The sequence below is a fragment of the Orcinus orca genome, chromosome X, assembly GCF_937001465.1.
Source record: "Orcinus orca chromosome X, mOrcOrc1.1, whole genome shotgun sequence".
Classification (NCBI taxonomy): domain Eukaryota; kingdom Metazoa; phylum Chordata; class Mammalia; order Artiodactyla; family Delphinidae; genus Orcinus; species Orcinus orca.
The window spans coordinates 8,122,672-8,138,265 of NC_064580.1; the positions used below are offsets into that span (position 1 = coordinate 8,122,672).

At 44.2% G+C, this 15,594-nt stretch overlaps 1 protein-coding gene across 10 annotated transcripts in view; it reads right to left on the minus strand.

Moving 5' to 3' along the window:
- MID1 (midline 1) overlaps positions 1-15,594 on the minus strand; it is a 677,015-nt gene that overhangs the window by 197,617 nt on the left and 463,804 nt on the right. Inside the window, exon 1 of one of the 10 annotated variants that reach the window (XM_033420201.2) lies at positions 5,304-5,685. The exons of 5 other annotated variants lie outside the window; for them this stretch is intronic. The gene's annotated coding sequence lies outside the window, so the exon portion shown is untranslated. Of the gene's footprint in view, positions 1-5,303; positions 5,697-15,594 lie in introns of those variants that run through there. 4 more of the 10 variants (XM_033420200.2, XM_004265418.3, XM_033420198.2 and 1 more) reach the window with 4 other exon arrangements.

Sequence of the window (15,594 nt, forward strand, 5' to 3'; positions counted from 1 at the left end):
GAATTTCTAGAGCCTGCCAGTTCATAAAACTAGGCAAACGATCTTCTACAACAGAACCCCTGAGATGCGTTTCATGTGAAATAAAAGGAATTAATAATGAGGCAGAAAGCATCGTGTTGATAAACTGTCCCATATCTTAATGGAGATTAGATTCCTGTTTGACCTGGCTTTGGAGCCCTTTCTTTAATCTCAGTGTATTTGATATTCTCTTCCTTGAATGAACTCCGTTTCACTGTGGCTTTGGTCACAAGATTAAAGAATCGCTAGCTAATTGTTCCAAATAAGCAAAGCAATTCTGTCTGATTCTGATCCCGGCTCCCAGCAGAGGCGTCCACCGCCTGGCCTTCCGTCATAGACACTTCAAGCCTGACCTCTGCAGGTGGATAATTGAAATGCACACTGCCCAATCAGATCTGGGTATTTCTTTTTAAAATCCCACCAAGTTCTGAAAACACAAACATTCATATGTGCAACGGGGAAACTGATATAATATGTTGGACTTCCCTTTTGTTTTGTAAGTGGCTTTTTGAAAGTAGCAACCTCTTGATTGAAAAGCATTTAAATTACATCTGCAACGTACGCTGCTCGTGGTTAGCCATTAATTCTTTTTGCCTACTGAGAAAAATCCAAATGATTTGGATGAACTATGATCCTCAAATCATGCAGGCTTAAAAGTGCCCTGATCAGCCCCACCTTTTTCTAATCAAACAAATTACTCTTTGTTCAGTGACCAAATCCCCCTTTCACCAACGCACAGCCCAGGTTGCCATAGTTACCTTGGATGTCTATTTACTACACGGGATCAAAGCCAGGAGACATAAACATACACACGTAGCCTTAAAACTTGCTGGAATGTCTGAGGATAACATGCAACTACCAATTAAAGGATTTGCTCGCGGCCTACGCGGTCCCTAGCCAAGCAAACTACGAGTACACGTCATAAGGAATGGCAAGGAAAAGCCAACTTGAAAACACGATTTCAACACGACCAATAAAGATCTTTAATCTGACAGTAAGTCACGAGTATAACATTCCCTGCCAGGGAGAGACAGTAGGGAAGAAATGAAAATTCTGATGTGCGTTGAAGATACTGGGCCTCCAAACCTTGTGCAAAAACTTGAACCCTGTGCTGCGCAGCAGCTTCCCACCAGCCATGCATCTTACATTTGGTGGTGTATGTACGTCAATGCTACTCTCTCAGGTTGTCCCAGCTTCCCCTTCCCCCGCTGTGTCCTCAAGGCCGTTCTCTGCATGTGCGTCTTTATTCCTGCCCTGCCGCTAGGTTCATCAGTACCGGTTTTTTTAGATTCCATATATGTGCGTTAGCACACGGTATTTGTTTTTCTCTTTCTGACATCAGCTTGTTGCTTTATGATGACGTAGAGGGGTGGGATAGGGAGGGTGGGAGGGAGGCTCAAGAGGGAGGGGACCTGGGGACACCCGTATGCATATAGCTGATTCGCTTTGTTGTACAGCGGAAACACTATATTGTAAAGCAATTATACTCCAATAAAGATATAAAAAATAAAACCAAACCAAACCAAAAAAACTTAAATAAAACCCTGCAATGTCTGGTGAAATGTCCAGTTAGTTTCAGTATCTTTCTAGTTGGTGTCATAAAAGCTGCCTCATCTCAGTGTTGGGACAAATGAGAACAGAAATGCCTCTTACACTTTTACACGCTTGACTTTCAAATGAAGGAAAACATAAAACATACTTGGAACACCATATGCTGGTTACAGAATAAGAAAGGGGAAGCTGTAAGAGAGTTCCCTTTTAATCCCTAGATTCACTGTTGATTCTGAGCCTGTACAGAATCTGGGTGGGTAGTATTCATCTCAGACTTGTACCTAATTTGCTGTGTATCTCTATACTTCAACTTTCTCCGCCTTCACCTCACCAGTTGTTCAATGAGGATCAAAATGCCACCTCATTCTCTCCTGGGGATGTGGCAGAGAATAAATAGATCATGTTCGTAAAGGACTTTCTAATCCTCAAAGGAAAGATTAATACAAAGACATTCATTATTAAACCAGATGTCCTTGGGCATTTTAATTCCAATCTGAAGAATGCAAAACGGGCTAAATCAAACTGAGTCACAGCTTCCTCGTAACAGCAACATCCTAGCCTTGGAAGAATTTAGCAGCTGCTTAAAGCGCTGGCTCACCGCCTTCTCCTTTCCCTTCGCGCTATAAGGCGACTGCAAGGATGTTTCAGTCCATCAGAAATAGAGCGAGTACCCTCTTCTCTTGGAGTGTTTTTTAAAATCATCAGGATATTAAAAGCACAAACTATATCTGGTAGGCAATTTTGTCTGAAGAACCTGATTTTTTCTTTTTTCCCGGCGAGAGAAAGAATTATTCGTTCTTATTTGTAGGGACAATGGGTGGTGTGCTATTTCAGGATATTTGCAGTTGTGGGAATGCCACAGGCAAACCTGTTGTTTTTGGCTGGGCTGCTAGAACAGGTGGCCATGCCTTTCCTTTCGCCTGGGAACACAGCAAATTCCTTCTCAAGGAAGTTTCAGAAGTTTCCCACTTATGATCAGAGGGCAGAGAAAGGTTGGCACACGCTTTAAAATTACTTCCTGATAAAGGCAAATAGGGTTCACCCTTTTCTTTTGGCCTAAGTCAGCGTGACCTTAGGAACACTCAAAGAATACTATCCCTCTGCACCGAGCAGAAGGCAAAAGCCCTCTGAACCTCATCGCCAGTCAGGCAGCTTTCTAATTCTGCAGGCCACTTCTGGCTACCCGCTGTGGCTAGTCAGGGGCAGGGGTCTCTCGGCTGCCACGCCATTGTTCAGCATTTGTGCAGCCCTAGGGACGGATCACTCCTCGGCGAAGAGATTGGATTTCACTGCTGAGCTGATGACACATGGACCTGTTTGATAGTTAACCCTGCAAATCCAGCTGGGGCTGCCGGGCTGAGATGACAAATTGGCTGGTGGGTGCAATTCACCCCACCTGGATGCAAGTTTTCCCCCAAGAGAAACTCAAATCAGGTTAGGATTAATCCAAGTCAATAACTCCACCATCTCCTTCCCCTCCACATTCTTGTTCTGGCTGTTGCGGAACAACGTGTCAGATTCCTGAAACGCTGGACTGCCCAGATTCTTTGGATGGGCCATGACTCTTCCCCCCTCCTTTTTTTCCCGCCTCCCATCCCACCCCTAGCCCACCCTCTTTTCAAGGACTGCACAGGCCAAAAACTTATTGGACATACAGAGTTGTGGGATGAAAAGCTGCTGGGAGTTCCCTGGTAGCGCAGGGGTTAAGAATCCGCCTGCTAATCCAAGGAACATGGGTTCGAGCCCTGGTCCAGGAAGATCCCACAAGCCGCGGAGGAACGAAGCCCGTGCGCCACAACTACTGAGCCTCAGCTCTAGAGCCCGCGAGCCACAACTACTGAGCCCACGCGCCACAACTACTGAAGCCCGCGCGCCTAGAGCCCATGCTCCGCAACAGGAGAAGCCACCGCAGTGAGAAGCCCACGCACCGCAACGAAGAGTAGCCCCCGCTCGCTGCAACTAGAGAAAGCCCGCGCGCAGCAACGAAAACCCAACACAGCCAAAAATAAATAAGTAAATAAATTTATATTAAAAAAAAAGAAAAGCTGCCCATTCATTAAATGACTAAGGAGTTACTCCATGTGTACCCTTAAAACTTCACTACCGGGCTGAATTCCAATTCACATGAATGCCAGAAGGAGCCAGGCATGAGAAAAATCATGCCAAGCTCGGGACAGCACGCCTCTGGCATCAGGCACAGGGAGTGCCTCCATTCCAGAGGAATCGTGTGGGAACAGAGATTCTGAAAAGTGAGCTCAGACACCACCGAGAGGACAGGTGGCTCCGCGCTGGATCAAATGACTTTCTTTGTTCCAGCCAAGGACCTTTGTCAAAAATGTTTTGCGTTCCTCTTTTTCCTTTTGCTAAATCCTTTCCATTTAGGCTTCTCGCTTCTTTTCCCCATCCCATCGGATTGCTCGTAAAAAGTATGGGGTCAGACCAATAAGTTTGCAGAACCTGAAACTGATCAGGGGCCCAGTCTCCAGCAAGGCAAGAGCAATTGACTGGAAACACACACACACAGCACTTGCCGGTATAAGCGTGCTTTTCTGCGCTCACTACCACTGCCAAGCACACTTCCTTAGCGAGCAGGTGAGGGGGCCAGAGGCAGAGGGTCTTTTCAAACCCTGCGCGTACGGTGAGGGCTCTGCTTCACCTCCCCAGGCTGCAGGAAACGGACAGAAAGTTCTAACCCCCTCGCCCCAGCCCCTAATCGCAAAGTTTGCTTCCTATGCAAATCACTTCGCCCAAATCGCTCAGGGTGGCCAGCACCCAACCCACTTAGAAGAAGAAAGTGCAGAGCTTGTCTGGTGGTAATATGGATGCTAACTTTTCCCACCCACATTTACTAAGAGCTGGCAAGGGCAGTATCGCTCCTCTTGGAATTCTCTGCCCTTGTCAGCCTACTAGCATGTTTTTCCAGCCTTTCAGCCCTTTATATGAGTACTGATCTTGATACTGAAATATTGACATAAGATTCTTCTAGAACTTTGGTTGAGTTATAAATCACACCCTTTTCTTAGCTTGGTACACTCACTTTTTTCTTTTCTTACTGGCAAAGCTATAAACCTCGGCCTGGGCTGATAAGGAATTTTATCACCATGCCCCGCAGCCACAGAAGAAGCTGCTGGTTTAGAAGCCTTTTCAAAGACTCATGGAAGTCATGCCCGAGCCGTTTCTCAGCTCACTACTTTCAGGGCTGCCTTCGCACGTCCAGAAGCAATAACAGTTTCAAAACTGCTAGAACATAAAAACAAATCTGCATTTTTCTGGAAGGACTGTCTGTGCTAATTTCGGGCTGGTTCCGCCTTCTCAGCCATAAACACAGTAAGTGCTCAGGATGGGAAGCCAAAATGAGATACGTGGCCCCGTGTAATTCTTTTTCAGGATATTCAGTTGTCTTTATTCTCACCCAAAGCATAGGAGAGAGGCTCAGAGCTCGAGATAGATCCTGAACAATAACTTCCAGCCGCTGCAAACTGGAATTGATTTACATATTCTAAGAACCGCTCTTAAGCCCTTTACAATGACTGCCTGACATCACCAATTCCCATGGAGAGAGGTGGGGGGAACCTCAGGAAATCTGCTTCTTGGGTTCCTTTAGGAAAATGCAGCCCCGTCTTTCCGCCAAATGGAAGGACTCGGCCAGGCATCTGCTCATCCGGAGTCACATCCCAGGGGTCCCAAGCGGCGCCCTCCCTCTCCACCCACCCGTGCAGCCCCCCGGAGCTCACCTGCCTCATGTTTAGACTTCCATCACCCATCCGGCAGGGAGCGAGCCGCCTCGAAGCCCACGCAGCGGTCTTCCAGGGGGAAACACCAAACCCAACAGAAGCCCGCAAGACAAAAGCAACTCAGCGAGATCCCCCGGCAGCTGGGAGCACGTTTTCTTCCTCTTTTTCTTTGATCTGTTGCTACACGCACTCTGCCCAAGACAACGTCAAGTTTCTCAAGCTTTGCTTCCTAGCCTATGAAAAGTCGGGCGGAGGGAAGCGAGGACCGCCTGGCTCTTATTTCAAATCGGGTCTCAGAGACGTCGTAGGTGGCTGGCTGGGGCCCCGGAGGAGTCTCGCCAATCAGGAGGAGGGGGTGGGCCCTGGGAGACGGAGGGGCTGTCTCCGCGAGGATTCGAGAGCTTTCAGGATTTCAAGGATTGGAGGCAGCTGGAAACAGTCTCCGAGCTGAGCTCCCGAAGTAAAAGATGCGTTCTATTCTTATCTCACAGCTCAGGGTCTGCTCAAAGCTTAACTAGCTTAAGGCCTGGCCTTTTAAGAGCTCCCTGAAAGCACGCAAGCATTTGGAAGGGACAGAATGATTTCAGCCAGAAAAGCGCACACTCAGGGATCAGACGGATTTTCAAAAGGGTATCTTGCCCCAAACACTGGGGAGGAAACCAAATTGTTACTCAGAACACCTGAACTGAAACCAGCACTCAGGGGAGGAGGGTGTCACCCACCTCATTTCCATACAGATGAACTCTATAGCCATCTAAGAAGCACAAATCTTAATGGGAACGTGCACACAAATCTGCTGAAACACGGCAAATGAACAAGTATCTTTAACTAGTGACGGCCCGAGGCACAATTTTAAATAAAATTGTTATTAGAAAAACAGGCACTGATGTTTGGTTAAGAAGAAAAAAATTTTAAAGAAGTGTGTCTACCTTTCACTAAGGTTCACCTTACCTACAAGGTTGATCTGGTGAACTTATTAAAAGGGACGAACCGGACATCCTCTCAGCTGGATGGGAGGAGAGCTAGCTGGCTTCTTAGCAAACTTAAATCCACACTTAAAAAGCATTTCCAGAGCTACCCTGGCGGCGCAGTGGTTAAGAATCCGCCTGCCGATGCAGGGGACATGGGTTCGAGCCCTAGGCTGGGAAGGTCCCACAAGCCGCGGAGCAACTAAGCCCCTGAACCACAGCCACCCCAACTAGAGAACACCCGCACGCAGCAACGAAGACCCAACCAAAAAAAAAAAAAGCATTTCCAAAGTTTGTTTTCTTAGTTTCCTGTAAACAGTAACTCTTTTCAACTCTTAACCAATATGATCTCAGTGGGAACCTGCCTTTTGGGTGGCAAAAAGTGCAAGCCGAGCAAAGACTACTTTGTGTAGCACCAGTGATATAGTTTCTTCCCAAAGAAGTGGCCAAGATTCTGTGAGAATAATTCAAGAAAGAAAAAATGTTGGTATCAGAGAGGGGAAAAAAACCCAACTTAGCAAATAATGAATGGGCAGCTTCAGGTGTGTCAGCTGTATGGGTTCAATAGATGTCAGCTGTGCCCAGCGCTGTGAAAACTTGGCAGCCCAGTATCTGGACCTGGAGGTCTGCAGCCCCGTTCCAGCCGCCACCCCCCCACGCTACCTTAGCAAGTTAAGGGACCACCTAGTGACACAAGCTGACCTCAGTCCTCCTCTTGTATTTACCACAGAGCCCTTGATTATGACCTAGACCAGGGTTTCTCAACCTCAGCACTACTGACATTTGGGGTGAGGTCATTCTCTGTGGTGGGCACTGTGCTGGGCACTGTGGGGTGTTTAGCAACATCCCTGGCCTCAGCCCACCAGATGCCAGGAGCCCTTCCACAGTCATGACAATCCCTAATGTCTCCAGACAACACCAAGGGCAAAATCATACCCAGTTGAGAACCACCGACGTACCCGCCTTTGAAATACTGGTTCTCAAACTTAACTGTGCAAAGAAACCTCTGAGGACATTGTGAAAAACACCAATCCCTGGGCCTCTTACTCCAAGGGAATCTGATCAGTAGGTCTGAGGAGGAGCCTGGGAATCTGCATTTTATCCCAGTGCCAAAGGACGCTGATTCACTTCAAGAAATACTGTACCTATTCCTGACCTAGGTATGCCCTCAGCCCCAGGACACAGGAAACTACCCAGGGCTGCTACCATTAAATATCACGGGAGTTAAATCCCAAGGCATATCTATTTATCACCTTCAACAGAAGCTTCTCACGACTGCATTTGCCTTCAGCTGTCATCACCTCCAAGGCAAATAGGACCTGGGATTTCCTCCTGCAATCTCTGGGCCCTGTCAAAGTTTCATCCATCTTTCTTCTCCTTTGGCCCGTTCCCACCCCATCCTACAAGGTCAAAATGTCACCACTCTTTTGTGGCTTCCCCAAACGCCCCAAGACAAAGTAATCCCTTCTCTCCTCTCTACAGTATATAGACACTGAGTGATGTGCTGGTAAATGTTTCACAATCAGCTCTCAAAAAAAAAAAAAAAAAAGCCCAGATTTGTTGCAGTCTTTGCCAATTTCCATAGTGTTAACAGTCCCTTGTTTCCCGCAGTAAGGACCCTAAACACAGAGGTGGGAAGAGCTGTGCTGAGCCAGGAGACGGTAAGCAGCAGCTTGAGCAAACCGTGATACATCTCTGCTGTTTCACGTCTAAGTTGCACCGTAACCTTCTATTCTTCAATTTGTCTCTCTTAGCAAACTATAAAACTCTCGAGGGCAAGAATGGTATCCTATTCATCTTTGTAACCCAGCCACCTTCATCGTACCCACGCGCCCACAGCGCAGGAGGTAGTCAACAAACGTGTGCGGAAAGAGAATGAAATGCTTCCCTGAGAAAAGGGACACCAATGTGACTGCGGCCAATGCCATGTTATGGAAGGGAAAAGAATCTCTTGGGAAATTCAACTATTAAGGTTACACTTTTACCATAATTTAATATCTATTCTGTATTTATGACAACAATAAGCATAATGCCATCTTTATCCTAACACTCCCACATCCAAGGTCAGAGTGCAAGAGAAGAGACCAGCCTCCTGAAACAGAACCTTACCTTCATGGACGTATTTGTGACACAGTCTGTTTTCTACGTTTTCATATGAAGGCATCACACACTTCTGCATGTACATAACAGACACCTTATCAGCTATAGATGACAAGATCTCTAAGAGGAATACGTATATGATAATCTCTGGGAGGTGCATGAAAGGGCAGTTCCACTGGTAAGAGATACAGTGATGGATTGATGGTTCTCTCTCCCATCTTCTCATTATGCATAAGGCCAGGAATGCCTACGGTGGGGTTATTAACAAACACTACTTACGAGTATCTACTCACATCTACTACATATGGGTATAAGCCAAGCATTTTGCCAGGCACTTTACAAATATGCACCATTTCATCTGCACCAAATACCAAAACACAGACGTCACCACTATCAGGCTAAGCATGAACACACAGGATCGTGGAGGCAAAGAACCCAAGGTCTGTACTAGGAATTAAACTTATGTGTTTGGGATGAGAATTACTCTGCTTTTTGTTGTAAAATATGCTGTCTCCAGAAATGATTCCTAAAACTCTTAAGAAGGGGCTTCCCTGGTGGCGCAGTGGTTAAGAATCCGCCTGCCAACGCAGGGGACATGGGTTCGAGCCCTGGTCTGGGAAGACCCCACATGCCGCGGAGCAACTAAGCCCATGCACCACGACTACTAAGCCTGCGCTCTAGAGCCCGCGAGCCACACTACTGAAGCCCGTGTGCCTAGAGCCCGTGCTCCGCAAAAAGACAAGCCACAGCAATGAGAAGCCTGCGCACAGCAACAAAAGAGTAGCCCCTGCTCGCCGCAACTAGAGAAAGCCCATGCACAGCAACGAAGACCCAACGCAGCCAAAAATAAATTAATTAATTAATTTTTAAAAAACTCTTAAGAAAAGGGAACAACGTAAATAAATGAAGTCTACTTTTTCATTTACAAATAACCATAGTTTTTCAACATTTCTAATTCAATAAACGGCCCTTTAGGGGTTGTCCGTTAAGCGAGGATTAGATCCACTTACTGGAAACAGCGTAAGCAAGTAAACTGAAGCAAGTAAAGAAACGTGCTTCACCAAAGGTTCAGATGTTCTGTTCCCCGGGCTGTGATTAACAGCATTAGCAAATGGCAGCTGAAGGGATGTGGTAGTCTTGGCAAATCTTTCCTAAGACAGCAGCCGAGGTGATGATCCTGTGTAGTTAAGTGCAGGTCTGGTTATAAACAGACCTCCACAGCAAACATAACATGGGTTCCTGGGCCAGTGGTCTTGGACAGGCCCTACTAGACATGGATGGACACTGGGATGACACCTGAGAGGACAATTAACAGTACCTGTGCTACCTCTTTCAGTGTTCTGTTAGGTCAAAGCATATGGGATTATGTGTACATAAAAAATGGTTGACAATTCCTATAGTTTACTGAAATATGTATCAGGACATATCATCAAAAGTCAATGAAAACCAAGCTGAACGTGCCCACTCAGCCACCTGGAAAACGCCTGCTGCAAGGGCACAGTCTTGAGGGGCTATGAAAAGACATTTTATTCTCCCTCAGAAGTTCCAGAAATCCAGTTGTTTTATGCTTATGGCAGCCATGGAAACTCTGAGGTGATTAGTGTAGGTGATTTAAGTGGACAAGGCCTTGAGTCCCTACTTAGGAAAAACAAAAAGAAAAGAAAGAAAATCCCACCTATAGTTCTTATAGGATGTCATAAAAAAGAAACAAGTTTCTACTCACTGAGTACAAGTACTCATTCAGTGAGTTTCGTTCAGCAATGTGGCATACTACAAGCATGGGTTGCAAATACGATTTGGAGTCCATTTTTGATGTTAATGTGGCCACAAAACGGGCTGATAGATGTCATGTAAACCAAATGACACCTCTAAGCCCAAGGTTTTTCAGGGGACAGTTGGGCAAATTAGGGACTGAATATTTGCGTCCCTCCGCAAATTCATATGTTGAAATCCTAACCCCCAATATGATGGTATTAGAAGGTGGTATCTTTGGGAGCTGATCAGGTCATGAGGGTGGAGCCCCCATGCATGGGATTAGTGCCCTTGTAAAAGACACCCCAGAGAGCTCTCTTGCCCCTTCTGCTACCTGAGGACACAGAAAGAGGACGGCCGTCTGCAGCAGGAAGTAGGCTTTCACCACACCCAGAATCTGTCAGAACCTTGATCTTGGAACCCCTGGCCTCTAGAACTGTGAGAAATATATTTCTGTTGTTTATAAGCCACCCAGTCTATGGTACTTTGTTACAGCAGCTCAAATGGACTAAGACAAATGAAATCATATATGGGGAAGTTTTTTGCAACTGTTGCTTACTGTATGAATTTGGATGACAGACTCTGGAAAGAAGGGGAGAAATCTGTGGATATAGAAACAGAACAAATAGACACACCATGAGGAAACTTTTAGGAGAATATATCCTAAAGGGCAGACTTTCAGACAGGACAGGGCTGACTAGTCATCAGGGCTCAATTTTAAATAAATTGAGCTTGACATTTCATCACGTGAAAATTAAGGAGTTAAAACAATCATGTTATCTTAAATTTTAACTATAACTTACCATTTAATGATTCTATGCTTTTAGAGGTGAAATATTTTGACATTGTTTAGTTTTTGTTGATTAACTATGGCAATCCTTCGTTATTTTCCTCTTAATGATCTGATAAAGGTTTATGCATGAATTTAGCAAAGGCTTTTGTGTAATTCCCCTACTTTCAAAAATTCTCTACATTCCCAATTGAACCTTCTGCTTCATGTCAACTTAATAATATCTTACTTCTCAAGTGTAATTCTTCAATTTCGGAATCATCTACTTTTCTTTACTATAATCTTACATTTAAATTTATAAGAGAAAAATTATTATAATAATTTATCTTTTACTTCTCTTATTAACCACTTTTCTAGATTCTGAGGTCATTGAGACCCTTATCAGTCTGGCTTCTTTAGAGAATCAGAACCAATGGCATATTTAACATATATATTGAAATGTATTACAAGAACTTGACTTATGTGATTATGAGTACTGGTACATCTGACATCCATAGGGCAGGTGGATAGGAGCTCATTCTATAGTTATCAGGCAAAATTTCTTCTTCCTCAGGGAAAACTCAGTTTTGCTCTTCAGCTGAATGGACAAACCCACCAACGCTATCAAAGATAATCTCCTTTACTTAAAGTGAACCGATTATAGGTGTTAACCACATCTACAGAATACCTTCACAGCAACACCTAGATTGGAGTTTGATTGAATAACTCTACTATAGCCTAGCCAAGGGACTGCTGTATGTCCCTTCTAACAAGTAGCACAGAGGATATGATCAATCAGTCAATAAAAAATGTTCACTGAATTGTTGTGAATAACAGTAATAATAATAATTTTAAAACTTCCACTAGTAGAAGGTCCTCTTCTTTCTAAATAATGAAACTTTGCTAACAGATTTATTATACACTTATCAACTGCAACACTAGAAGGTAGGAGCTATAAAGTTTTGAGATAAAATATGATCTCGGGCTTCCCTGGTGGCACAGTGGTTGAGAATCCGCCTGCTGATGCAGGGGACACAGGTTCGTGCCCCGGTCCGGGAAGATCCCACATGCTGCGGAGTGGCTAGGCCTGTGAGCCATGGCCGCTGAGCCTGTGCGTCCGGAGCCTGTGCTCCGCAACGGGAGAGGCCACAACAGTGAGAGGCCCACGAACCGCAAAAAAAAAAAAAAAAAAAAGAAAGAAAGATCTCTAACTGATAATTGTATACCAACTCATACGAGTTATCAAATACCAGGATAAAATGCAATTATTTTCATACAAAGACTCAACATTTTTGCATCCCATGTATTCTTTCATTGGAATCCACTCAAAGATGTGTTTTAGCAAAAGGAGGGAATTAACCAAGAAAGATAAGACAATGGGACTCAGAAAACAGAGAAACACAAAGACAATAAAGTCCAAGAGGATAGATGCAGCAGTCTTAGAAAGGCCCGAGGCTAATTTGTACCAGGAGGATGGAGGATTCCTGGAGGTAGGTCACCAGGGAACAAAATGATACTGATAGATCACATTTGAGAATGAACAGATATACATAAATATAAGCAAAAGGTGAGGCCATTATTAACTCCAGGAAAAACAAAAGAATGCACAAAAAAGGAAGCATAGCACAGCACACTACTGTGGCAGAGACTACGGGTGTTGATTTGGGGGCAGAAATGTGTTCAGCTGAAGAACATTTCCCAGCCTCCCTTGCAGGTGTGGGTGGTCATGTGAAACTATTATGACCTATGGAATTTTAATAGAAGCTGCTGTGTAAGGCTTCTGGGAAAGCCCTTTAAAGGAGACACAGACTGTATGCCCTTTGCCCTTCCCAGGCTTCCTCACCAGGAATACGATTGCAATGCCTGATGTAGTGGGACAATTCTGTTGCCATGAGGATGCAATACATGGTAAACCTGGAAAAAAGGAAAGGTAGAAGGATCTTAGATTGCTGATGACATCTTGGAGTCTCCTAATGAGCCCTTAACTTCATGTTTTGTGAGAAAAATAAACTGCTAATTTGTTTGAGCTAATGTTTTGGAATTTGTGTTACTAGATGAACACAATTCCTAACTGAAATGATTATATTAAGAGGAAGTGGGGTGGGGATGTGTAAGAGAGGTAATTCCTTTTTGATATATGTAGGATGTTAAAGATAATGTCTAAAGTTCATAAACCAAGAAGTAGTAGTAAAAGCACATTATGGAAAATATGAAAGTACGTACCAGAGGAAATTTTACAAGTTGAAAGTGATTACTCCTAGAATGGAGTGGGATGGGGTAGGAAAAGCTATTTCTCATTACATGTCTTTAGTATATCTGTACTTTGAACATGTATTACTTTGATAAAAATTAACTAGGGGCTTCCCTGCTGGCGCAGTGGTTGAGAATCCACCTGCCAATGCAGGGGACACGAGTTCGAGCCCTGGTCTGGGAAGATCCCACATGCCGCGGAGCAACTTAGCCCCTGCGCCACAACTACTGAGCCTGTGCTCTGGAGCCTGTGAGCCACAACTACTGAGCCTGTGTGCTGCAACTACTGAAGCCCACATGCCTAGAGACCGTGCTCCGCAACAAGAGAAGCCACAGCAATGAGAAGCCCGTGCACCGCAACAAAGAGTAGCCCCCGCTCGCCTCAACTAGAGAAAGCCCGCATGCAGCAATGAAGACCCAACGCAGACAAAAATAAATAAAATAAATTTTAAAAAATTAAACTAATTCAAAAGAAACAAAAAGATATTCGCTGGTTATTAACTCAATTTCCTGTCCTCAAATTCACTTCCTGTAAACTAGCAATATTTTATGATTATCTAGCCCATAGTTGACCAAAGAGTCAGAGTGAAGCTTTAGAGAAGTTACACGCCTGATGGCCAATTCTGAACCCCAAGTGCCATGTCACCACCTCATGCACATATGATCTGATTGGCATTTTTTCTCTCTCCCACCACCGATTTAACATACTCAGAGTTTATGACTGATTTGCCATGCGTAGCGAGTAACACATATATGAGTCCTAATCCAAACTGTTTTCAACAAACCTTCTTCTAGATCTCCAGGAATGAAGATTCTAAAACCCAGATGTCTTAATAATTCATTAGACTAATCAAAAACCCCATTTTCTTCTTACTCCTAATTGGAATCATTCTTGATTTAAATCCTCTTGGGGGGGGGCTTAAGTATGGCTAGGAATAGCTGGTTACTGTTCTTCAGATTATTACCACTTTACTCTTTATCCTTATTCTTTTATCGCTCTGACTTTTCTTATATATGAAAATGATTTCTTACTTTTATCATAGATGAAAAGGATTAGTCTCCCAAACCTTTAACATTTTAATGCCCGAAGCTGATTTTCAAATTAGACTTAAAGATGAAAAAGAATTAACTTTTGTGAATCAGAGCTCAGTGTGTATATGTTAGAAACAAGCAAATCAGGCTGGTTCACTGATAATTACATGGACAGAAGGTGAACAGAAATTTTAATCAAAAGAAGCTTTGAACAGGACTTGAGCTCCTTGCCTGTAAAAAGACAATACTTTATCCTTTAGATTGACACTTCTCAGACGCACAGAATGATCGCTGAAATTGCTGTATTTTTTGCTGATTGATGAAAACCCTCTCCCACTTCACATGCAATATCAATACTTGCTTGAAGATGGCTTTAAGAAGGTAAAGATAAAAACTACTTAAGGATCATGGTTTACATGTCTCTTTCCTTTGCTAGACACAGATCAGGGGTATGTTTTACTCTTTTTTTTAAAAGCCAAGGAAATAATATTTGCCCTTATTTCCTTAGGACTAGGCAGCTCATGATGAGCTTTTCCTCTGCTGGAAACCACTATGAAAAGTCACACGTACTGAGGGAGGCTTTCCTATACTAGTCCCCTGATGCAACCTAAACATATTGAGTTGTGGTAAGGAAACAAAAGCAGACGATGAACACGAGGTGCCTTAGCTTTCTCCATATTTATTAAAGAGTTCTAAACGTCTGAGAAACTGCATTCAAACGAGGCTTCATTGTACTTCTCCTATAACTTACTAATTTACAAAAGGAAGGACTTATATTGCCTATTTTATAAAGTGTCGCTATTTGAAATCATCTTAATGGGAGTGATTCAAAAAACATCATACAATGAACAAGATAACTATACTCTTATTCGTAGCATTATCTATGTTATATCAGAAAGACCTACTGAGGGCCTTCCCTGGTGGCGCCGTGGTGAAGAATCCGCTTGCCGATGCAGGGGACACAGGTTCGAGCCCTGGTCCGGGAAGATCCCACATGTCGCGGAGCCACTAAGCCCGTGCACCGCAACTCCTAAGCCTGCGATCTAGAGCCCATGAGCCACAACTACTGAGCCTGTGTGCCACAATTACTGAAGCCCGCACGGCTAGAGCCTGTGCTCCACAACAAGAGAAGCCACCGCAATGAGAGGCCCGCGCACCGCAACGAAGAGTAGCCCCAGCTCGCCGCAACTAGAGAAAGCCCACGCGCAGCAACGAAGACCCGATGCAGCCAAAAATAAATAAAATAATAAGAATTTTTTTAAAAAAGAAAGACCTACTGATATTTCTCCTAAACTATATCTGTGTGGGGAAGAGATCATTCTGTTATGGTCATCTTTAGAAACTAACCAATTGGTGATACTTACCTTCGACTGGGCAAACTAATCTAACCCAACTAAAGGAACTTAAAACAAGCTGATAC